Raw genomic sequence first — 25,510 nt, forward strand, 5'->3', positions numbered from 1 at the left:
ACCATTCCTGTGACCACGAGCTATTAACTTGCATCCATTACCAAACTCTTCAATAAAGCAACCATGCTTGTTGAATCTAACCTGCAAGTTCTGCTTCTGACCAACAGACAGTAGGTTATTCATAATCGAAGGAACATGCAATACATCATGCAAATTTTTCTTTTTGCCACCATGAACCACAAGAGGCACTTTGCCTTTATGCTCAATGCTATGTTGTGTGTCATCACCTATACAGACATAGCCGTTTTTTTCAGCCACCATATCAGTGAACCAATCACCATGAGGATTCATATGGTTCCATGCCCCTGAATCAATATACCAAACTGCATCATCAGTGGATTTTTCGACAAATTTGTCTTTTACATATTGCATGGCAAACAATCTATCTCCTGAAGTATCATCTGCCTGACTAGATGTAGCAAAATGCCCATGTTGTTTGCCTTTATGATTGCCCTGCTTCTTCCAGCAGTCCTTGGCAATATGCCCATACTTTCCACAGTAATGACAATCCTTATCCTTGTTTGGATTGTCAGATGGACGCTGCTGTTGCTAGGAGCCTCTACCTCTAGGGCTAGATCTCCCTCTGCCTCTAAAGTTTCCACCACCTCTTGCATTCGATATCTGCTGATTGTTATTACCATAGGATGCATTTTTCTGGCCTCCTCTACCAAATCCATAGCCTCTACCACGGTTTCCATGGCCACGTTGATTAGAATAGAAAACTGCATCCTTGTTTTTAGAACTGCTAGATCTTGCAGTCAAACCAAGCTTAACCTCTTCATGGATAAGCAATGCAACCAACTCATTGAAATCAGGCATTTCAGCCCACACAGACACAAAAGTGTCAAAAGACTTATACTCAAGCCCCAAGCCGTTCAAGATCACAGCAACCATGTCTTCATCTTCAACCTGTGAACCAACAGATGCTAACTGATATGCAATGACCTTAACCTCTGTGACATAATCCTGTATAGATCTGCTCTTCCTCTCCATATTGTTGAACTTCTGCTTCAACTGTATCTTCCTGGCACTTGTGGTTGTGCCATAATACTTGACCAAAATGTCCCATGCATCCTTAGGAGAGCTGCAGTTCATTATTTGCATTACCATGGCATCTGAGATACATAAAGAGAGCCAATGCAAGACTCTATGAGCTCCTTCTGTCCAAGCTCAGTGTAATCGTCTTTGATCAGCCGTAGGTCAATCTGGGAGCTCAAGTTCAGCTTCCGCTCCAATCACCAACTCCCAATAGCCTTTCTCTATTAAGAAGTTCTCCATGCGAAACTTCCATATGGCATAATCGTTATTGTCAAGCTTTTCCCCCATTATCTGTGTTATGTTGTCAGTCCTTTCTGCATTTGCCATGTTGTACTAGACACTATTTAGTCACTGCCTGACTTCCTGCAAGCCAACAAGTCACTCTGACAAACCTCAGTCCTGACTGTTTATAACAGTTTTTTGCAACTATTCTCTGCAAAAAACCAGGGTATTTCAGTCCTTTACAACCTCAAAAACATCCACAAACATGTGGTATAACCTGTAGGTACATCAGCCAGTACATAGACTTTGCAGGTATTGTAACCCTGTGTCATGCAAGCTTATTGCAGTAAAGAGAATACACAGTCTAAAACCTGTAAATTTTCAGAAACTAGCAGTGAATTTACTGTCAAAAACCACTTTAAAACATGTCATACATGCTCCAAACTTTCCCAGACATTTGCTAGTATATGTAGGCAACTAGACATAGTCATACGAGCACAAAACAATGCATATCCAACAAGTACAAGTGACATAAAACTGCTCACAGATTGTATACAGCCAATAAACTGTCAAACCAAGATGTATTTCAGCCCAAGATATCCTCAAGCCACTTCATACATATGCCACTATGTGTAAGGATCAATACATAACCATACGAACATTCGCAGACTCTCTATCTTCAAGAAGTAATGTCAAAAAGTACATGGACTGTTTATGACCAGCCAATACACTGTCAAAGCATTTGTTCTCTAATTCAAATTTCAATTTTTAAGAGCCTTCAATGCTCATCTCAATGCTCATAGCATTCAACAATCATATCCCGTACCATACAACTCCCTGTAAGTAACAAAATGCATGTATTTCTTCAAGTCAATGAGTGTATGATGATGACAGTTTTATGACAGTTTTCAACCTGTCATAAAATTTTAGATTTGAATATTTTATCAGTAAAATGGAATCCAAATGCATCAAACTCAGTACATATGCTTCTTGAATGAACCCTCACTTTAGTAGAGCTCAAAATGCTCATCAAATGGCTTCAATGCTTCAAAGAGTGATCTGTGTATGCTGCCCTGTTTCAATTTACAGCAACCTGTCTTCAATTTCAGATCTGTACTTCAGTATTCTAGCTCATTTATCAACTCCAAGCCAAGCATTGACATGTCAGATCATTAATATGTCTTCCCAAGCAAGCTGAACTATAGAACCCAAAATGGCAAAATGCTTACCTTCATAGATACAATGACAGCATGCTTCTCTTCAACCACTACCCTGAGTCTTTAGGCTATAGGTCTTTCTCACAACTTCATGCCTTCAAGAGCCCATCCATGATGGCTCTCATACCATGTTAAAAGAGAGAGGGTGAGAGACAATGTAATGGAGCAGCAACCTGACCTTCAGGTCGTTCATCATATTCCATTATTTCATAGACTACTAACATAACATAAGTGTATACAATAGTACTAAGGTTCGTAGGACCATTCACACTGGGTCTAAGACCACCGACTTATTTAATGTCCCACACTTGTTGATATAGCTGGACATAGCTAATGTCGATCATACATACTGACAGGAGAGTAATGGGAACTTGATATTCTAACAATACCTCTAATAATCACTCAAGGTTGCAATCTTTGTAGGACCGCATAGATCAAAATCTATCAATTCAAATGGCTTCTTGCATGCATGATTTTCATGTGCAAATGCTTGCCTTGCTTGCTTTTCAAGTTAACATGCCTCTCATACTTTGTGCATCCCATCAACTCTAAACTTAGGCAAGCCATCCACGATATGTTTTAACTGCATGTCTTTTAGCCACTGCACATTCACATGACCAAATCTTTTATGCCAAATTTCAATATCAACCACAACACTCACTTAAACCTTGTGCAAACATAACAAAATCCATTTCACGTAGATTTACATCAAGAATAAATAATCTGCTAGCATGTTTCCCTTTTGCAAACAATATGTAATCATTTTTTAGATATTTTACATAACAACCATTATATGTGAATCAAACTTGCAATCCCTATTCTACTATTTGACCACCAACAAAAATCAAATTTTTTGCAATATTTAGTATATGAAATACATCAACCAAATACTTAGTTTTGCCATCCTACATACTGAAAGGAACATTTTCAGCATGAGTAATGGGATGAGCTGTATCATCCCTTGTCTCCACATAGCTTAGAGACTCTGGGGATTACGCATCTCTCTAAAGCACTCTCCATGAGAAGTCATGTGGTTAGAGGCACTTGAATCTACATGCCATATATCATTCTTTGATGAACCATCTGTAGTCATAGTATTCATAAAGTGCTTTATAAAAAATAGCTATTCACTTTTGTCATCATTGTTTTTGCTACTAAATGCATAGTTACCTTGCTTCTTTTTTCCATTTCTAACTTCAATCTTCTTTTTTAAGTAATTTTTGGAAATGTGGAATTTTCTACTACAATGTCAGCATTCTCTATAGAGTTCTATTATGTATTAGAATCTGTAACTTGTCTTCTTTGGCTCCCCCTTCCTTATCAGGACTTTCCTCCTCTCTTTTGTTATGCATCATAACCTTGACCACAACCACCACCTTGGCCTCTGCCATGGCCTCTACCTCTGCTAGTAGAGTAAAATACCTATTTAAACATGTTCTTGTCTATTAGAAGAATAGGAATTCAAGCCAAGGTTATTCTCCTCAAGTATGAACATAGAAATCAAGTTTGCAAAATTAGGGATATCATTCCTCTTATTCATAATTGACCTAAAGCTCTTGTATTCATCTCCAAATCCATCCAACCATGCACTCACAACATCATTATCATCATCAACTATCACACTAATAGATCCAATATCTTTTGCAATACTCTTGAAATTCAAGGCATAATCATTAATGGACAGGTTTTCTCTTTTCACTTGATGTAGCTCTGACTTGAGTTGCAACTTTCTAGCCTTTGTATTACTTCAAATAGCCTTGCCTAATTCTTGCATGCAATAGTAAAGGTTTTAATTTCCTTCAAATAGCCCATCATGCTATCTCTAACATTGACAAATAGCTAATACATGACTTTACTTTTTCTTCTTTCAATCTTTCTTAGCCTTTAACTATTCTGCCATAGTATTTCGTACAAGAACATCAGTTGCTACTGCCATGTCTCCTTCAATGTAATTTCAAACACCTTTGCTCTTTAAGAAAATTTTCATCCTAAACTTCCATGTAGGATAATTGTTATTATCAAGCTTCTTTCACTCACAATTTGGTTGAAGTTGTCAGATATTTTGACAAAACTAAAATCCTTGCAAAATCTGTAGTTTGCAAGCAAGTTGATACTAGGTGCACCATAATTAAACACTTAGTCTTTTTCACTAACTACACAATGATAATTGTAATATGTAATCTGTATGCCTTTTGTGTCTGCAACCTAGTAAACACCTAAAACCTAATAGATTCAAAATCTATAACCTGTGCACCTATAAATGATGAACATAGCCAAAATTGCAATATACCCCAAAATTACCGTCGAGACCACAAAACAGAGGTCGAAATGACCTCAAATGCTAAAAATCACAGTGAGACAGTCCTAAAGGACTAACTTGCAATAAATACACCATTCTTCCTACTCACCAAGTTTCATTGCAATTGGAGATTGCAGCCCTACCAGCCTCAAGAGCCTCTTGCAGCCCTACCAGCCTCATGAGCCTCTTGCAACTATAACCTAAGGTAAATCAAGGAATGTGAAAGAGCTTCTTACCCATTACTTGCTTCCATGCTCCAATGCCTTCATGTTAGTCTTCAATTGAGCTTCATGCGCTCATGATATGACCTTGATATCATGAAAATAGACAAGAGGGGAGAGAGGTGAAGTACCCAAGAGCACATACACACAAAAGCAATGGAAAGTTGAGCACATAGAGAGATAGGGATAAAATCTTCTTCTTTTTCTTCTTTCTTCTTCTTCTTCCACACAAAAGAACTAAGCCTACAACATGATAAAAGACTAATATGAAAGTAACACAACATATCTACATGCGGTTACTAAGTGTGAACTCAATAGGAAAGAAGAGGTGGTATAATAAATGTGCAATAACTAAGGATGGACTATGAGGGTGCAATCTAGTTGTAGAATCACCAGCGTATCCTCATGTTGGTCACCTAACACATGAGTGAATAATATCATACCGCATCGTCAAGGCACGTAGTGGTGGATGCTAGTTCATGTAGAGCTCGATATCTAAACAATTGTCAGGAATGTCATGTCTAGTCATCCTCGCAGTTGTAGTTTGATGTTGTTGGATTCCGCTTTGACTAGATGCAGTTCCAATGCAACCTATACATGTTTTTGTGGTGTGGCCTTTTTACCCTTGTAGGCTAGATTGGCCCATTGAGGTTCTAGGGTCTCTGTTTGTCTTTGTTTGCATATGGGCTTTTGGTTGTTGTTTTGCACGTGAGAATCTATGCTTGTGCAGAGCCATTACTATACTAGGATCTAATGTGGAGGACATGTCACGACAAGCGTTTTCTCTCCATCCTACTTGGGGGAGGTGCGGAGGGGGTAGAGCCCCCTCTACGGGGCTCAGGGGGGGCAGTCCCCCTGGCCCGCAAGGCCGTTATGCTAAACATCATGCGCGATTTGGAGGACTGTTTGTAGTAAAGTTTTGAACTACTTGCTCTAAATTTCAGCTCGCTGATAGATCTATGATGTGCTTTCAGCACTATACAGTCTCCAGGTCAGTTTCACGGCTTAGATATGTCAAATATGTATTCTATTTACTTGTGTGATTTTAATAGTTTTCTGTCTAATTCTCAGAGGTCTGATTATCAGAATCGAATGTCCGATTCTAGGTGGTCCTGTCTAACTCTCAGAGTTGGACGGTTTGACTCTGGACTGGTCCAATCGGACAGCTTGGTCAGATTTCTAAGATGGTCCAATTCAACCATGCTTGTCCAACTAGAATAAGTGTCCATGGGAAGGTTGTTCGATCGAAGTGGGTGTCCGATTAGACGTGGGGTTTTGATTTGATCGGACCACATGGTCCGCCGACTGATGAGTGGTCCACTAGACACCGATTGAATAGTTGATCCAATCGGACCAAAGGGTATGATTCGACCCTCGCAGTTGAACGGTCCCGAGTGCCCAATTTTGGGGGTGGGACTAGGACACAGTGGTCCGACACTACGAACTCGATGATGCAATGCGATGATTTTTGGCTGATTTCTCCTAGTGCTCATTATGGTCCCCTGTCATACCTTCCAAATCACATCAATGGCATATAAAGAAGATCCTTACGTACCTGGATCCGTCAAAAACACTAGAATCAAAGCGCGTGATCTCCTTTGTGATCAATAGATCTCTCTCTCTCTCTCTCTCTCTCTCTCTCTCTCTCTCTCTCTCTCTCTCTCTCTCTCTCTCTCTCTCTCTCTCTCTCTCAAACTCTCCTTAATCTCTCAAATGCGAAGTGAGGCCTTCCTTACTACTCCTGGCCTCTTATTGCCTTGCTGCCCAGGTTTGCATTCACCTTAACCTCGCTTCTCTTACTAGCATTTAACATAGATTTTATTTTTTTCCCTTTTTTTCCATGTTTCAGCCTGTTATAAAACAACAAAAACCCCACTATGTGCTCACACTGTTTTACTCATATCCTACCTAAATGCAAACAAAAATCACAACAAAAACACCTACACTACTCCAATGTGCTTTTCCAAATCCAAAAAACCAAAATTTTACTTGCTAAGGAGATTGAATACCTCTTCAAACTCCCTCACTTTCTACCTATCTACCTCAAGCACCGGTTTTTAAAAAAATCCTACTTCAATGCTCGATTCGAAGTGCGAAAGCACTCAAGGCTTGAATCCATTTGTCCCAGTAATGGAACCAAAATGTAGAGGTGAGCTCAAGCTCAATCGCCAAGACCCACGAACCACTTATTGTTCAAGCATTCCAAGCCGAGCACTAATGGCTACCTCTCACATAGTCAATGCACTATCCATCTCTACGAGTGTAGTGAGCTTACCTCCATGCCCGATCAAGTTGCCTCCTCTCCGGAGCACTCCGGTAGCTCCATGATCCGAGTGCAAGCTTCAAGCAAGCTCCATCCTCAAGCTCCATGCTCCAAGCTCCATTGTCACGAGCAAGACAAGAGAAGTGAATAGAAAAGAAGAAGAGAGGAGAAGATCGAGAGCTTCTCCACCATGGTCCCTCACCCTCACACACTCACTCTCTCACACTCTCACACTCCCTCTCTCAAGCACAAGCTCAAGCAAGCAAGAACAAGAAGAATAAGAGGAGGAGGAGAGCTGCTTTTGACCACACACGAGAATGATCTTCTCATTCACTTTTCAACTTTATATACAAAGCCCTAAATCCATTTTGGGCGGTCATCCCCTTATCCCCTTTTTTATATGGCCGGTCGTGGCCTAGGCCCTTTTTCCCATTGTCCTCCTATCTTCCTAGCTTCCTTCCTACCGCCCATCTACTTTTACAATTTGCACAGGTGAGAGCTAAGTAAGAGCACGGCGCTCTTAAAATAAATCATGGTGCGCCTTACACTCTTTTACAAAAGTATTGACCTGCAATTTTTCTTGTGCGCCTTTCTCCTTGATTTAGGACTTTTCTACACTTCTGTGTTTCCATATTTTTCTAGGCGCGCCTTCGTCTTCCGTTTCACTTTTGCCTTGTCCCTATCTTCTGCTTTAGATTTTCTAGATTTTTCACCTTGTTCATCTGAGGGTTAATAGCTCATCATGGCATACTTTCATTATGATCCCAATCTCATCTCCCACAAGACATCTCCCCAACACTTCATCTTTGTCTTACTTGTACAATGTGCCACACTAGCAAGGTGTAGGGGACTGATTCCAATAGAAGCTTCTTTTTCTCCCTGCTCGCGATAGTAGGAGGATATTGTTGCTTACCAAGAGGTTGGCAATATCTGCATACCATGGAGTTACTCTTTTGACTAGAAATAAAATATGAGGGAGGTCTGAATCATCCTACTCCTCTTCTTCAATCTAAGGGATCCATGATAGATAATCAGCCAAAACATGGGAGTGAGTGAGCTTGGTAACCACTTCAAAGTCAAACTCCTGGAACATGAGTAACCATCGCATCATTCTGCCTTTTATATCAACTTTATTCAATAGAAAGGGCAACGCCTCATGATCCACATAAAACTTGAAGTGTGTCAACAGCATGTAGTGTCAAAACTACTCCAAGGCAAACACCATTGTGAGGCACTCTAACTCAGTTTGTGTAGTTCCTTTTCCAATCAGTGACCTTACAACTTCTATAGTAGATGGGCTAATCTAGCTTTGAAGAGCATTTCTATCAAAGGACTACTCCTAAACCTTCTATAAATGTATCAATATGTACATGCAACTCTTTCGTCTAATCAAGAGGTTGGAGGATTGGGCGATTCAATCAAACACTATTTCAGAGTGTTGAAGGCTTCTTCACAACCATCTATCTAAATGAACTTTGCATCTTTCATCAAGAGCTTATGCAAGGGGGGTGCTTTTGCTGCAAAATGTATTATGAACCACCTGTAATAGCCCATATTGCCAAGAAATCCCCTCAATTTTTTGAGGTTGTTGGTGCTATTAGAGTTGCAATCTTCTCAATCTTTATAAGGTCTATGGCTATTCCTTGTGCAAAGACAATGTGGCCCAAAATAACTTCTGAAGAGACTCTAAAGATGCATTTGTCGAGATTGAGGGAGATCCCATACTCGTAGCATCGGTCAAAGCATTGCTCTAAGTGTCCCCAATTCTTGCAAAGTGGACTAAAGACACAGAAATAATCTAGATATACCTCAATGAAATCATGCAAGTGATTTTGGAATGTGGCCATTATGAATCATTGAAAGGTAGCAAGGGAATTATAGAGCCTAAACAACATCACTTCATAGGCATAGATACCCCATTTAATTGTGAAGGTCATCTTCAATCGGTGCTCTTCTGCTATCTGGACTTAGTTGTATCTGATAAATCCATCCAAGAGGAGGGAGTAGATCTCACGTCCAGCCGCCCATTGTATCCGATAGTTGGTCTGTAAAAGGGATAGGAAAATGATCCTTCTTTGTCTTGGAATTTAGCTTGCAAAAGTCCACACATATTTACAACTTTCCATTATTATTGGGTACTACCATGATGGTTGAGACCCATTCACTATTGGCCAATGGATAGATGAACTCAACTTCTAGGAGATTCAATAACTTTGCTTTTACCAGGATAGATTAACTTGAATTCATGCACCTCTGTCTTTGCCTTATAGCTTGGCATCAGGTTCTTGGTCAATGTGATACTGATACATAGTGGGATCAATCCCCTTCAGACCTTTATACAACCATGCAAACACATCCAAGTTCTCCTTAGTAGGTCAAGCAAGACCAATAGCTCCTCTTCAAGAAGGATGCTACCCACCTTCACATGATGTTCAATGCCATCTTCATCAAAAAATTTAATTTCTTTTCACCTTCCACTTTGTGAATGAAGGTCCCATGGATTGCTTTTGAGTATAGATCTTACTCATTCAAGGGAGAGGCCTCCTCGTCTAATGCTCTGCTTGAACCGCAACTTCTTCCTTCCATGGGGACTCGGATGAATCTTTGGGATGTTGAAATGGTATCATGGCTATTTCTAATTTTGTTTAAGAGTTACTTATTTCTTGACTTGAGAACTCATCTTCTAAGGATGCATCCAATAATATCACATAACATGGACCACAAGTTTTGTTCAGGCTACAGAATTGGTTCTTGTTGGCAAGGTGCATCATCATCATCCTTTCTTGAGAGGGATAGTTTAAGTAGACAAGAGCCATTGCTAAAGAAATGCTTATTTTTCTTAATCCATTTATTATAAAGACTTTACATATAATGAGATTCATTTACTAGTCCAAAGGGTATCAGAGTCATTCTATCCACCAGCATGGGATCTTCAGCTTTGAAAACCTCTAAGATTTTCTCCTCGTTTCTATCTTCTTTTGGCTGGATATATTCTTCCACCTTGCTTCATAATCTTCTTCTTTGCTTTCATAATCATCCTCTTCAGACTTTGTCTCTCCCTCTCTAGAGGCTCCATAAGAGAAGAATATGTTCTCTACTTCGTCTTCTACTTCTGTCTCTAGCTCTATTATAGCCATGTAATAAGGAGAGCAATACATCCATGCCTCTATCTCACTATCAAAGGTAATTTAGAAAGTCATTCTCGATTCAGGTAGGAGGTATTCACCCATTGACAAGGACTTTGCTTCTCTTGGGAGTTGGCCTGCAATGCCTACTATCAAGGACTGTGCCTCTATTTTCATGGGAAAGATCTATTTGAGAGCTTCTTCATCTCTACTGATATACCATCTATAACTTCATTGGAGGAGTCTGGTAAGACTTCAATAAAGGTGGACCCATTACCTTTTTGCAAGCCATACAACTTCATTATTACATGTTGGGTCCTTTGCCCAGGGCCACAGTTTCCCTTGAACCAATTTTTTTGTGCTCTTGCTTCAAAAAGCCATGTTCTTCCTAGTATCAAAGGATATGAAGTCCAAAAGCCATGTTCTTCCTAGTAGCAGAGGATATAAAGTCCCATAGGAATTTAGTTTCACCACTAGATAGGTTAACCAATAGTCTCTTCCCACTAGAGTTGTCTTCATATATGGGAGAATGCCCAAAGGGCTGATTCTGCTTAGGTCTACCAATCTAATAAGCCATTGTGTGGGCTGCAGACCTTGCACACCTAAATCCTTCATTGTCACATCCATCATTATGTTTACTAATGAGCCTCCATCATCAATGCATCTATAATAAAACATCCTTCAATTTAAATGCTGATCTTTGGGGCATCAGGATCCAAGACAGTGTTAGCCACATCCACTTCTTTTATTGGCTCTAGGACCTTATTGGACTTGGTAGTAGTTGTGGGAGAAATCCTTAGGCCATGTCTTCTTGTCAGTATGCTTTTAAATTTTATTTAGCAGCTAGGGGACATCATGAGCAACTATCGAAATGTTAAGTTTGGTTTGAAGGTGCTTAGATCTTTAACCAAGTCATACCCTTTGACAGGATCCATGAACTTCTCCAACCAGCTAGGGAATGGGGAAACACCCACTTTCATCTTTCTTCTTTATTCTAGAAGCAGCAACATCTGAACTTCTTCTATTATTGGAGGTACTTCTACATCGTCTATCTCTTGGACCTCTGGTCCTATCTCTTGGATTGTCTCTATGTCTCTCTATGTGGCACTACAGTGCTTCGTACTATATTGTTCTATTTTGTACTGTTCTATTTCTCTATTGGAATATTAAAATTCATATTGAGTAGCCTAAATATTTTGATTACAGCTTGATACTATGGAGGATCTAAAGTATGGAATCGGATGTATGAAGAGCAAAGGTGCCCATATAGATCGAAGGCACTAGATTAGGACATATTGTACTTCAAGGTATCTATCAATGATAGTGCAGCTCTTGTTAGCAAGGCGCCCATATTCCTTGGAAATAAGCTAAAAGTGCTTTCTAAGGCCTCAAGTGCATATCATGAGAGCCTGGTAACTCTCCAATGTTGCTTTAATTCAACTCATCTAGAGCCACATTTCTTTTACTGAATTGCCCAACACACTTCAATTGGCAACTCTTAATGTCGGACACACTTTTAAATTGCATCTCTTATTAGCTTTGTCCTATGCTCATTGTATCCAATCATGTTCACATATATGCATTGCAAACAGATATATTAAGTATTAGATCTCCTTATAGCTCTCAAGCCTATACTTTTGTGATATCAAAAGGCTTGCTTTGGTTTTAGACAATCCTGCTTCTAGCATTCTAAGGAAGTCTCACTTGATTTGATTTTCGTAAGTTATTTCATCTTGCTTTGTTCTTGATCCTCTGGTGATTTGTGGCTTGGCACAATTGCCCTTTGATAGTGGTGAAGCACTAAGCCTTACAACATAGCTTTTTATACATCAAATTATAGGTTCAATGTTTTCCATGAGCATGTTAAGCATACACAAACCTCAAATTTAAACTGATTGATACAATGGTCAGGTTTTCTCTTCTTGGCATTGTTGAACATCACATTGTTTCTCTTGGACCACACAAACTGAACTACTTGTCCACTGAGTAGGCTAACAGGCTTGCAAGTACTAGAATCCAAACCATCACAATTAGCAAAGAGTGGTGTCATCATCCCAAAATTGCTTTGGAGGTTGGCTTAATTGAGCCACCTCCTCACTTCCTTCCACACTAGGGTGACATGTAAATAGTCCTGGAAAATGTACTTTTCAAGGCATAAGGGTGATATCTTGATTCTCCTGGTGAGCCTTGTGTATAAGGCTTCTTGATAATTAGCCTCCATCTCAATGCATTAATTTTGTATGCGAGAGAGGATTTCTACACTCACTTAATCCTTCTATTCCGAGTAGCTAGCCTAACCATTGGACATTCCTTCTTCCACTTCTAGTGTAGATTCAGCAGAATTGTTGATGAGGGGACCCTAAGGTCATGTGTAGCCTTGCATTGGAGATGTTTTTCCACAAGGCTAGCAAGGTTCCTTAGGATGGAATTCTTCTTTCTGGTTATTGAGATAGGCTAGTTTGCTCTTCTACTTTGTAGAGTGTCAACGAGCCAATCAAGCTCAATGCTAGTGAGGTTACGTTGATCTTGGATTTTCCCAAGTATGAACGATCTAGAGTTCTCTCCATCCCATATGTCATTCGATATGGCTATACCTTTGTTGTGCAAAGACTTGGTAAGATTTGGATTTCTGTGGATTGGAGCATGTGTTGGGTCATATGAAAAGGGGGATAGCCAAATGCTTCTGCTTAGTGACGTGTCTCCCTCATTGGACTCTTTTGATTTCCAGTCCATATTTCCAATGAGTCTTTGCCATGTACCGACTAGTCCTTGTGCTACTTCAAATACCATGGAATCTTAACTGCCATGCTAAAGCATGAGACAATGTCTTTCCAACTGAGATTGTGCCAAGATACCCCCTTCAGTTTTGCTAAAGATATCTAGTCCCTCATGATTATTATCCATGGTTAAATGCCCTCCATTATTTTTAGCAGCCCTATGTTGAGCACCTGCGCCTTCTATAGCAAGCTCTCAAGACCTACCCTTCCTACTTTCTTAGTCTTAGTTATGATTTCCAAGCTAATTTGTGGTTGTATTGCTCTATTTTGATGCAACCAAAGGAACTCCTGAGTATCTTTTCCAATTGGTTCCATGCCACATTGCTTAATGGTAGCAATGAGGCCATATAAACTATTGTCAAGGTTAGCAAGCACTTGGCTATAGTGAGTTTCCTTGCTATGCAAAAGGGAGCCATTGATGGTGATGGTGGCGGATGTCGCCTCTTTGAACATAGATGCAACCAAATTAATAATGGTATAGCCAAATCTCATGGTAGCAAGAGTTACCAAGATAAATGACCAATTCACTCTGTCATATGCCTTGTCCCAATGCATGCTGATCAGACCATAGAATGAGTGCATGGTCCATTGATAGGATGAGAATTAGCACTACATCGCGAATCTCACTAATATGCACAAAGCAATATTGCTTGCCATGAATCACCTTGGAGAATAGAAATTTAACCCTTCTTACCATTGCCTTAGATAAAATTTGTAGGAAACTTTGTTGAGAATAGCAAATGATGCTTGATGTGTATGCCCATAGAGGCTGGATGTGTGCCTAGAAGAGGCCTACCCATAAGTGGCTTTGTATGCTCTAGGAAAAGATGTCCAAAATCCCATAAGCATGGTGAGGAACAGTGGTACTATCCAAAAGCGACACTCATTTCAATATGTAATGGTACTATCAGGTTGAGTCACTCAAGATTATGTTTATGAGTCCAAGCTAATCTATCTTGGAGCCTAATTCACTTGAGTTACAATTCCTCATTCTGATAATGTATCATGTGTTTGACTTGTGTCCACCATAGCTCATCGAGCTCTAGATCCGTGTTTCCTGATATGGTATCAAAGCCATGGAGAGCTAGTTCTAGCATCACTAGTGAGTCGAACTTGAGCGTAAATGGATAGTAGGAGTTAAACCCACCTTAAGGCCCTCTGCCATATCCATACCTTAAGCCCATCCTTCTCTACTTACCCTTACCAGATCAACGTTGATCACCCACAAACTCCTCCTTGAGTTGTTTTCGTCATTCTCTCTTTGGATTTTATAGGAAGGTAAGGGACGAAGAGAGAGAGACACACACACAACACACGCACTTGCATGTGTAGACATAAGGGGCATCGCAACCATGGTACTTGCCAGTCCATCTACCCTCATGGATGTAACCATCGTTCCAAAGACGAAGGCATACAAGAACATTGGCATGGAAGGGAAGCTCTCACCATCCTGCTTCTCTGCGATGCCGACACAGGTACCGTCGATGAGCCATTCGATGTGGGATGGGCTCCAACGGATGTACTCGTGGAGATCCTTAGAGGAATCAAACCCAAGATTATGGATGACCTCGCGATTGCCGGTGCCAGTGGTGTAATAGTTGGTGTGGACAATGCACTTGTCCTTGCCTAGGAATTCAAAGTTGATCTCGTGCTAGTCATGGAGGCCCTCGAGGGAGGAGAGGTAGAAGCTACAGTTGAGGCCATTGGTGTTGCCATGGGGGCATCGGATCTGTGTCGAGAAGGTACCACCTTCAAAGCGGTTGTGGCTCTGCAGCATATGCCGCCCCGCTCGTCGAAGGTGATGTCCATCTCTCCTTCCTCCTTCTTGCGCTTTGTAGACCTCTAGGCAGTGGACCGCGATCTCCCACAGCCTCTACGTCTGCAAGAGTGCATGATGTGGAAAGGAAGCTACTGAAGAGGCCGGTGCAGGAGTGGATGCCATACCCCCTCTCTCTCTCTCTCTCTCGACACTCACCTTCACATTAATCCTAAGGTTAAAGCCCTAGCCCTTAAAGGACATTCAAAACAGCCCATTCACACATTCTCTTTCACATTTGAAGCTGTAAATCTCGTTCACATTGCAACATTTTATGTTTCATTCTTGACATCTAAGTGATTAACCATTTTTCCATGAAGTGTCTTTAGACACTAGCATTGTGTGCTTTTCTCAATATCTATCAAAGCACTTGTAAAAAGGGATTAGACACTGCCCAAGTAGACTCGCGGTAAGACCTTATTAGATTTGAAATGAGTTGTATGCACCATGCTCAAACGATCAATACCAATGTAATGATGAGCCATGAGCCCAAGCCAAAAAAATCCAACAAATCATGTATCCCAAAATCTATGTCATGTATGTCACAAGAGAGTTTGTCAAGTCAAAGCAATCATAAAAGCATGAAGCAAAAAGATTGTGTCAAGAAGACTAAAAGAGAAGTACCATGCATCAACAAAAGGGACAAGGGCATGAAAACCCATGAGTCAAAGAATATCGAAGAGACCAAGAAGATTGAGAAAAGAAAAGTATGCCAAAGAAGATAAAGAAATCTCCACTGCTACTGACAACAAAGAATAATCCCTTTAGTGGATTCTGTTTTTCCCAAAGTGAATCTCTACTTCCTATAGTGGATCTGCTTCCCATAGTGGATGTAACAAACCCTACTGAGAATGTAAATTTTCAAGCTTGACCTAACTAAGGTTGCCAAAGAGCTAGCCTCGTAGCCTATGTCCATATGTAGGGGGGGCAAATACCAATAGGTGTAGGAACTCATCACTTGAGGGGGGCTGTTGAGAATAGCAAATGATGCTTGCTATGTATGCCCATAGAGGCTAGATGTGTGCCTAGAAGAGGCCTATCCATAAGTGGCTTTGTATGCTCTAAGAAAAGATGTCCAAAATCCCAGAAGCATGGTGAGGAATAGTGGTACTACCCAAAAGCTATATAAGCATGTACTTGACACTCATTTCAATATGTAATGGTACTATTAGGTTGAGTCACTTAAGATTGTGTTTATGAGTTCAATTAGCTAATCTATCTTGGAATCTAATTCACTTGAGTTACAATTCCTCATTTTGATAATGTATCGTGTGTTTGACTTGATCCATCATAGCTGATCTAACTCTAGATCCTTGTTTCCTGACAAACTTTAAGCATAGTCAAGGGCCTCCAATTGGATAGCTTTGTGCAATCTTGTGCTTTTGGAATCATCTTGATCAATCCTCTATTCATAAAGGAGGGCATCAAGCTAGAGAATCTGACATAATTAAGGAGGGCTACTAGGTCTGTCCCACAAACAACCTAGATCTTCTAAAAATTCTCAGTTGGGAGGCCATCTGGGCTTGGGGATTTTCCAAGTTTCATGCTATGTATAGCCTCCTTAATCTCATCTAGGGAGTAGGGTCTATCAAGGAGAAGCACTTGATCAAGGGTAATGGAAGTGACAACATCCTTTAGAAAGGCCTCGACCCTCACTTCATAGTCATGGATCTCCAATGTCTTAGTACCTATAATAGATTATAAATGAGCTTTAAAAGCCTGAGCAATTGATATTTGTTTACTTATCATCACCCCCTGTTAATTTGGTGCACATTGATTGCTTCTTTCTTCTGTTTAGCCCATTAGGGCCAAAAATATAAAAAAATTATACTTCTGTTAATCCTTTGATTAAGAAAAGAACCAAAGAGAGTTTGCCATGTATACAAAAATATGGTATTGTTATCTCCTCCACTTTGGAGATACTAGAGTCCATTTCATAATTCTCACCTCTTTTTTATCCGAAATATCTAAAGTTTAACATATTTTGGTAGTCTTTAGAGTCCTATTTTCTAACAAAGTTGTCAAAAGATACAATATTTTGAAAATTAAGAAATTTTTTGTAGCCAAAATATCTAAATTCTAACATGTTTTGGTAGTCCCAATAGTCCTATTCATTGATATGGCAAAGATAGGATTTAAAGTTAATACTTGATTTTTTGAAAATTGAGATATTTGACTACATGACTTCTTTTTTATACATGTATATTTAAGCTATCTCGACTCTCTTTCTTGACCTTCTCTTTAAGTTCCTTTCTCTACACAATATGTGTGCTTTTATTCATTTTCTATAGCATCCACAAGGCATTTTTCTCATTCCATGAACTCTCATATTGTCTATAATAGAAGTACACGTGAAACTTGGAAGCCCAAAACTTTTATTGTAAATGATTAGCTTACCATCCTACCATCCTACAAAGGCTCCCACAAGGGAAAAAAAGTAAAACAAGAGAATACACCTCAAGAATATTTGCTCAGCGTCAACATTTTTATATGGCTAGGGATATATACTTGCCTCCAAATAAATTTGTTTCTCTATAAATATACAATAAGTTTTGATACAAGTAATAAATATATTTTTTATTCTATTAGAGCAAGCAATGAAAATGGATTATTTTCTACAAACATCTTTCCATAAACAAGTTTTGAGTGACACTCTATGGAGAGTTTAAGTGGTACTACTTTCTAAGACATTAGAAGCTATTAGAGGCACATTGAAGTTCTTGAAAAAACAACACAAGTTTAAGATATAAGTTCTTATGATAGATCTTGCATAACTTGGTTTATAGTAACACTTGCAAAACCTAGTTGTGTATACCTAACTCACAAACTAAAACAAAACAAAGCTATAAGATCGAGTTTAATAGTGTAAACACATTATAAGTTTTTGACAAGAAAATACAACTTTTGGATACATGTTCAAGCTTGATTGTGTACACCATTGATGTTTTTTTTAGTATTATTTACTTTTCATAAGTTATTGACTATTGTATTTTGTAGCCAAAAATATATAAACCATTAATAATTTACTCTTGCTCATTAGCACTTCTTGTGAAGAAACATTTAGAAAAACTTCATATACTTTAATATAATTCTAGCAATGAAAATATTTGTAATATATATATTCAATTTACTTTATTATATCATAAGTTACAAGATGTGAGTGTACATATATAAAATAATAATATACCATTGGAGTATATTCTTATAATATTAACAAAAGTAATAACAAATATTTAAAAGATAAAAATTACAAAAAATAGATATTTTTCCTTTTTATAAACTTCTCAAGTCTTTTTTTAACTGTATCTAAGATGCTTTATTTTTCTAAGGATTTTTAGTTTTAGAGTAACGATCACTACTGGATTCAATTATGTGATAATGCTATGATCTTTATTTTTAATAAGACATTAAGTTGTTCAAAATTTAATAAATAACTTGTGGTTTGATTTTTTAAAAAAATTTAGCAGCACAAGGATGCTCGGGGCTGACCCTTAGCAATGAAGCATGATATATAGGTTGAAATCTTAATATTTAAATGCTAAAAATAAATATAAAAATGAGAAAAAAATCACCAAAAATAAAACTTCTAAGATATGATGGGGATTGGGTGTTGGTTTATGACAGTAGTTTGAAAAATCAGCATAGTGCCAATCGGAAGATGGCAAAGCGGTGGTTTGGTCCATATGTGGTAAGATTTGTTTTTGACAATGCTACTTATGCATTAAACGAGATGGATGGGATAGCTCTAAGGATTCTAATGACTGGAAAACATATTACACTCTTTAAACGTAGAGAGTCTTTAGCATATGAGTTCGAGGAGTTGGACAATAAGCATGATCATGAAAATATGGAAGAAAAAGAGATTAGGGAGATTAAAACATTATCAACCCCCCTAATTGCATGGGATCTTACAAGTCTCATTTTTTATGCTATTTAAAAAATATTTTAAAGATAAAAATAAAAAGGTTTAAAAATTGAAAAAATAAGTCTGTCATTAACCTCCCTAATTGTGTTGTATCCGTATCTTACAAGTTTTATCTTTGGTGCTTTTTTATTTTTAAAGGTTTATTTTGAGCTTTAAAATATTTTTTAAATAGAAAATGAGCTCCAAAGATTCTAAATTTTTTTAAAAAATTCAAAGTATAAAATATTATTATTTTTTAAAGCCCGACTCGAATCTATGCACCCATCAGATCTACCGGACGCACTCATTCGAGCTACGCCTATAATTTAGGAGGTGCAAGCTAGGCCAAGAAGTAACAAAACTTGGTCTTATAATGACCCGAACAGAGGAGCATATAGGCCTCAAATAAAGAGAGTTCAAGGTCAGAATCGGGGACAAAGAAAGAAAGCAAGGACTAATAATGTCAACAACTTTGTCCCTACTCAAAGCAATGGCCGAAACCTTCGATGTTTCCACTGCAACGAGCCTGGTCATTTCAAGAGGCAATGTCCCAAGCTTGGAGGAGGACATTGCCAAGCACCTTTCCAAGGAACTGGCCATGGCCAAGGAGCCGCTACTTGAGGCAGAGGGAGAACGGCCTATGTTGCCAACATGAAAATGTGCGAAGAAGAAGATCCAACCATGGAAGCAGAGTTTGAAAGGGCAACAGTCCATGCTGCTCTTCACAAGAAAGGGCTGAATCGCCAGTTTTTGGTGATTCAGACGCCATCAGATTATCAAGGTAAAGGTTTCAACGAGAAGGCCTCCTAAGCACTCGTGGGGGGGGGGGGGGGGGGGACGGCGAGAGCGGGGAGAAAGGAGTGAAGGATGCATGCACTTAGCTTGCAAAAATCACCAAGGAGGCAATGGACAAAGACAAGGAAATAGGAAAAAAGGTTGATGCTGACATGCCTAGTCAGGCCAACAAAGACGGTAAGAGTAGCACGCCTCGCCCTCTGGCAAAATGAAAGTCGCAGCCTCATAGGGAGCCCGTGGGACCTCCTAACAACAAGTAAGCTAATAAGGAGAATATTCTATCAAAGAAGATGGACACTAGAGGAGGCATGAAGAAGGCCAATGAAAAGCCTTCAATCAATCAACAAGCACACATACCATTGGAGGATCAAAATTTCTATGTGCCTATCCAAAATCATGAAATGTTGGACCAACTAGATACGTTGTGAAGAAAGATAACAACTCTCCTCCAAATTCAAGTTCTACACATAGAATGTGAGGGGGCTCCACCTTTGATCTTAGGAAATAGGTAATCTAAGGATTAGTACAAAGGAATAAGCCCACTTGCATAGCTTTACAAAAAGTCAAGCTTGATGCAGATGCATGCAAGGCCTTTCAAGTCCTGAACTATACGACCTTCTTTAACACTATTGGAAGACGTCAAGGAGGCACAATTCTACTTATACAAGATGTGCTCAAGGCTAGGATGGAGATCATGGTAGGAGATGGCAGCTGCATCAAAGTTTGGGCAGAGTTAGGCAATGAAGAGCCAATTGTTTGCTTTATCTATGCAACAAATTGCACATTAAAAGGAGAAAATTAATGGAGTATGTAAGGTAACAAATCCAAAATAAGAATGCACTAATAGGGTGGACTAGAACATGATAGTCAAAGAGGGAGACTAATCGCAGGGATGGGATCGATGGAAGTTGAAGAAAGGGAAGCTTGGTAGTTACTAGAATCTTCATGTAATCTTTAAGGTCTAGTAGTTGTGGCCTCAAACAAAAAGAAGATGAGATACACTTAGGCATAACCAACACATGGGGCCCACGTGGAGAGGATGCAAATTAGACAAGGCTAGGCAAAAACATCAAATACTTTCTGTTAGATGATGTGATAGTCTCTGGCCAAGTGTGAGTATTGGCAATTTGCAGACTAATCATGTAATCAGGCAACAACCAAGACCCCCCACCCCCACCCCTCCCCCCCTTCCGACTCAACATCTCCTTTCTAAAGGACAAACACTTTGTAGCAAAGTTGTCATAGACTCCAAAGTAAGCAATAAATATGGTAATCACCTTGGAGTACCATTGGTTGCATTGTCAAGAGACCATCGCAGTTGCTACTAAGGAGCATAGTAGACAAAAGGCCTCATTCAAGAGAAATCTGCAAGAGCTAACAATAAAAGCCCCCTTGGAAATCTTGGGAGCACTAGGTATCCACCATGGAGATGAGATACTTCATTACTACCTAAGGGAGATGAAGACTTTCTTAGGCTGATGTAAGAAGAATCAGTTAGGAAAGCCAAGGTTTAGATATAAAGAGGATAGTGGGAGCTTCTTGGAGACAACTTGAACACTTTCAAAAATGTTTCAAAAATGGCACTTGTAAGAAAATGATTAAGTTACTAATTAGCTAAAGTTTTAAAAGAATGAACCCTCCAAATTTGGCCATTCATACATGATTAATGAGATATATATTATTCATTTAAGAGGTTGTCCATTAAACACCTAAGGATGTTAATTCATATCAGGGGTCACTTTTTCGATCATCATTCTTTCTTTTTGAATAGTTAAGTATTCTATTATCACATTTTTTCACCAAAATCAAGTTTGTTTTTCATCTACATTCATTTGGATCATCGTTCTCTCCTCTTCTATTTGTTTCTTAGTTGTTAGAGATGATTATACTCTATCATAAGATTTCTCACGAAAATCACATCTGATTATTATCACAAATTTTCTTTGGTCTTTCTTTGTCTCCTCTCATAAACCCTTGCGAAGATTATCAACAATCAAAATAATCTCTACTTAGAGGACTTATACCACTTACTTAACGACTAAGCTATTGAGATATTGACCCTCATAGACCTGAAACAAGTTCAACTCATCAGCTTCTGGCATATTTGAGTGGGTCGAGACATCCAAGGCGTATCTTTACTTCATTCTTGCAAGTCATCCATTCGTTAATATATTATTTTAACGAGATGCAAGCTTTTTCTTTTATCTCTTCAATTTAATTCAAAAGAAAATGGTTAAAAGAGACTCATGGTGTTGACACAAACTAGTAGGGATACATATACTAAGGATGAATTACCTCAAGCTAATAGAATAGAAAGTGAAAAGATTCACCTTGATCGCTCTATTTATTCCTCTCAGAACTCTAATTGTAATGCAAACTGATTTTAGAATTGAAAGTATCATTATACTATTGATGCCTTATCCTTGCATATATTTCTTCAAATGTAATATATCTCACATTTCACAAAAAATATCCATCAAAATAATCCTTGTGATGATATATATCCTTTACTCTATAGCATTCATGATTTTATTTATTTTTTGAAAATAGTTTAAAGTGTATTGTAGGATGTTATACAATGTTCTCTACATTAAATAATATGAACTTTTGACAAGTCAATGGAGTTAGATAAATAAATCATTAGTAGTTCTATATACAAGAAATCTATGATAATAAATATACTTATTCAACATCTCTTCAATCTTTTTCTATTGCTCAAAAGGATATAATGCAAAGACACATTATATTCAATAACTCTTCAAAAAGATAGAGCATCTTAAATAAAAATAATTTAGAATAATTAGCAAAAAATAGAAAAAAAATATTATCCAAAAAATATATAAGTATTCAACACCTCTTGTATATTTTTAAAGTTCTTAAAGAAGATAGAATTCATGTAGCAAAGATATACTAATGCAATATCTCTTAAACAAGATAGTTCCTTTTGGATCCAAATTATGCAATGATAGGTAGCAAAAATAGTAAAGGACTAGCAAAAAAAGTCCAAGTCTTACTATGCTTAAGATACTCCAAATTACCTATAATAAACTTCCATTAAGTGACACTCCAAACTTACTAACCATATTTGTATCAAGCCATATTAGATAAGAGTACCTAAAAAGATCATGAAGAATAAGAAATATCTAATACAATACAATAAGGGAGTTGTTAGATGCCACCAACCCCCTAATCACACTGTATCTTGTAAGTCTTATTTTTTTCCAAGGATTCTTCGAGTATATCTAAGTGTTTGATTTTTCTATGATTTTTCAACTTTAGGATAATGGTCATTATTGGATTCAACTATGTGATAATGCTATTATCTTTAATTTTAATTAGGACAATGGCACATACCCACAAGTAATGCACTTTTCTTTTCTTTCCAAATACAATTGACGGCCCCACCACCAGCTTCAGCAACCCCATCATCCATGCAATGTGCTCCCCAAATTATGAAACATCCTACCATGCCGACCCAACAAACCAAAGGGTAGACGCAACAACCCCAATCGAAAAGTGAATGAAGAAGCTCATTTCGAAGAGTGCATAAGAAGGTCACCGCAAAGGGCCAGGCGGCGGATCCATCCAACACAATATTCAATTTCAATGCCAGATCCACCCACCAGCCTCTCTCCAAGACCAAGGCTCAAGGGCCTCACAGCTCCATAAATCCCTCCAAGACCAAGGCTCAGTCCAAACTCAAGGGCCTTACAGTTCCATAAATCCCTCCAACACACCTTCCATTTTGACTCATACACAAACTCAAAGAGCTACTTGGCTACTCCATCAATAGAGTCCGACTCATCCCCCAACAAGTGCCATGGGATTGGCACTCAACTAGGAGGGGGTTAATGTTAACCCTCAAATGAACAAGGCGGAAAATCCAGAAAATCTAAAGTAGAGGACAAAGCCAAGGCAAAAGCGGAATGGAGAATGAAGGCACACCAAGAAAATCGGGAAACACAAGAAGTGTGAAAAAATCCTAAATCAAGGAGAGGCGCTCAAGAAAAAGCACAAGTCAATACTTTTGTAGGAGAGTGCAAGGCACACCAGGATTTATTTTAAGAGCGCCAGGCTCTAACCTGTGCTTTGCTTGGGTAGTTGCGAGTGAAACAACCATTGGCTTTGCATAGGCAGCATGCATCTAGAAAGGTCACAAACTTAACATTGATGAGTACCTCCGTTCCCAATGAATCTTGTAGTTGAAGGTATTTCGAGTGCTCATTCCTTCTATCCCAAAGTATGCATATGCGGTTCACTAATTTGATGAGTCCCCAAGCTTGGTTGACGAAGGTAGGTGCATACAAGACTTTGCCTAATGTTGAGGTGATTGCTGCCACCTCATCGACTAGCCATGGGAGGTGTTATGAGCACCTCGTCAATGGTAAATGAAGAAGACCATGGCAAGGCATAGAACTGATTGCCTCTATGTCCCATGACCAAAGCAAGGACCTAGTCCCTCTCTGTCCTCCATCCCAAGAGAACCAAATAGAAGCCCTTCCCAACAAATTTAAATTGGACAAGGTTGGCCTTACCTTGGTACGTTACATCAAAACATTTGGTGAAGTCGTCTTCCATAGGAGGGTGACCCATAAAAATACAAGTACACAATGTCACTAGCAACGCAATATTTCTATCGAACTATGTCATTAGACAAAGCTACCACTACCTTGTGTATTTTTGCTCCTTGTAGCACTTTGCTCTTGCAGGTTTTGTTGTACGTTGCTTGGTCCTTCCCCACTTCGGCCATGTTTGTCTCATGGTATTGCACCGTGTGTGTATAGTTGAGCGTTTGGCTTTGGGGTTGGTCATGCATTGCCTCCATTTGCTATCTCTTCCCCTAGGTGGTCTATGTGCATTCGTGATGACTACCACTTGGCGTAGCGATAGGACTTAAATGGTCCATTGTCTCCAAGTTAAGCCATAACTCTTGCGCAATGATTAATCTCCGAGTTTTGAATGAGGCTTTCACCTCGCTTTACTAGGCATCACCCAGAAAATTTAATCACGTTTAGAACAATGATTTCAGCGTTTACAGCTTTACACACATCAGCAGGTAATCAGACGGTGGGAAATATACTACAATATATTCGCAAGGAGCGGATTTGATTCGAAAGTCAAGCACTCGGAGGAAAGTTGGGCTTTACCCCGCAAAAAGTGCGGCGTGGTGTGCAAGGCAAGCGTCCGTCCCCCCCCCCCCCCCTTCCCCGGGTCCCTTTCCCCCCTCTTTATAAACAACCGGATTTTCTTCCCCTTTCTATCGTTTTCTTTTCCTTCATCTGTAAGCTCAATCTCCAGCCGCATCAATCAATCATGTCTCCCTCTTCATCCTCAAGCTCAAGCTCTTCTTCCATGGATGCTCCAGTACGAGCTTTTGATTCGATGCATCTTATTAATACTCAGGAGCATGGCAAACGTATGGAAACATGTGGCCACAAGGCGCAGCTGATGCATCATGTGACCTCCCCATCACCATAACCATGGCCACGGCCACGGCCACAGGCACCACTGCTTACCGCATGCCACTGACATGAAATTACACTGCAAGCTGAAGAGGAAGGGCTCTGAGAAGAAGCACTACAAGAAGCTTCTCAAGGGCATCCGCAAGCGGCAATCCATGAAGAAGAAGGAGAAAATGGGAAAGAAGATTAGTAAAGGGCATGATCATGGTCAATTTTATGGGCATGGCCATCATCAGGATCATCATCATGGGTCAGTCTGCTGCCTTGATCACCCCATGAAGTATGGGGTCATGCTGGCTGAAGAGGCAGGCGGATGCCCATCATCATGCCATGGCTATCGTCGTCATCATTATCCTCATGATCATCACCAT

At 39.2% G+C, this 25,510-nt stretch overlaps 1 pseudogene; it reads right to left on the bottom strand.

Annotated features, from left to right (window-relative positions):
- Nucleotides 1–1,624: 1,624 nt before the first annotated feature.
- LOC148013066 (xyloglucan endotransglucosylase/hydrolase protein 3-like) lies at nucleotides 1,625–25,159 on the bottom strand (annotated as a pseudogene).
- Nucleotides 25,160–25,510: the final 351 nt, after the last annotated feature.

Source organism: Lygodium microphyllum, chromosome 26, assembly GCF_053477565.2.
Source record: "Lygodium microphyllum isolate KBCC chromosome 26, Lygodium_microphyllum_v1.1.10, whole genome shotgun sequence".
NCBI classification, from domain to species: domain Eukaryota; kingdom Viridiplantae; phylum Streptophyta; class Polypodiopsida; order Schizaeales; family Lygodiaceae; genus Lygodium; species Lygodium microphyllum.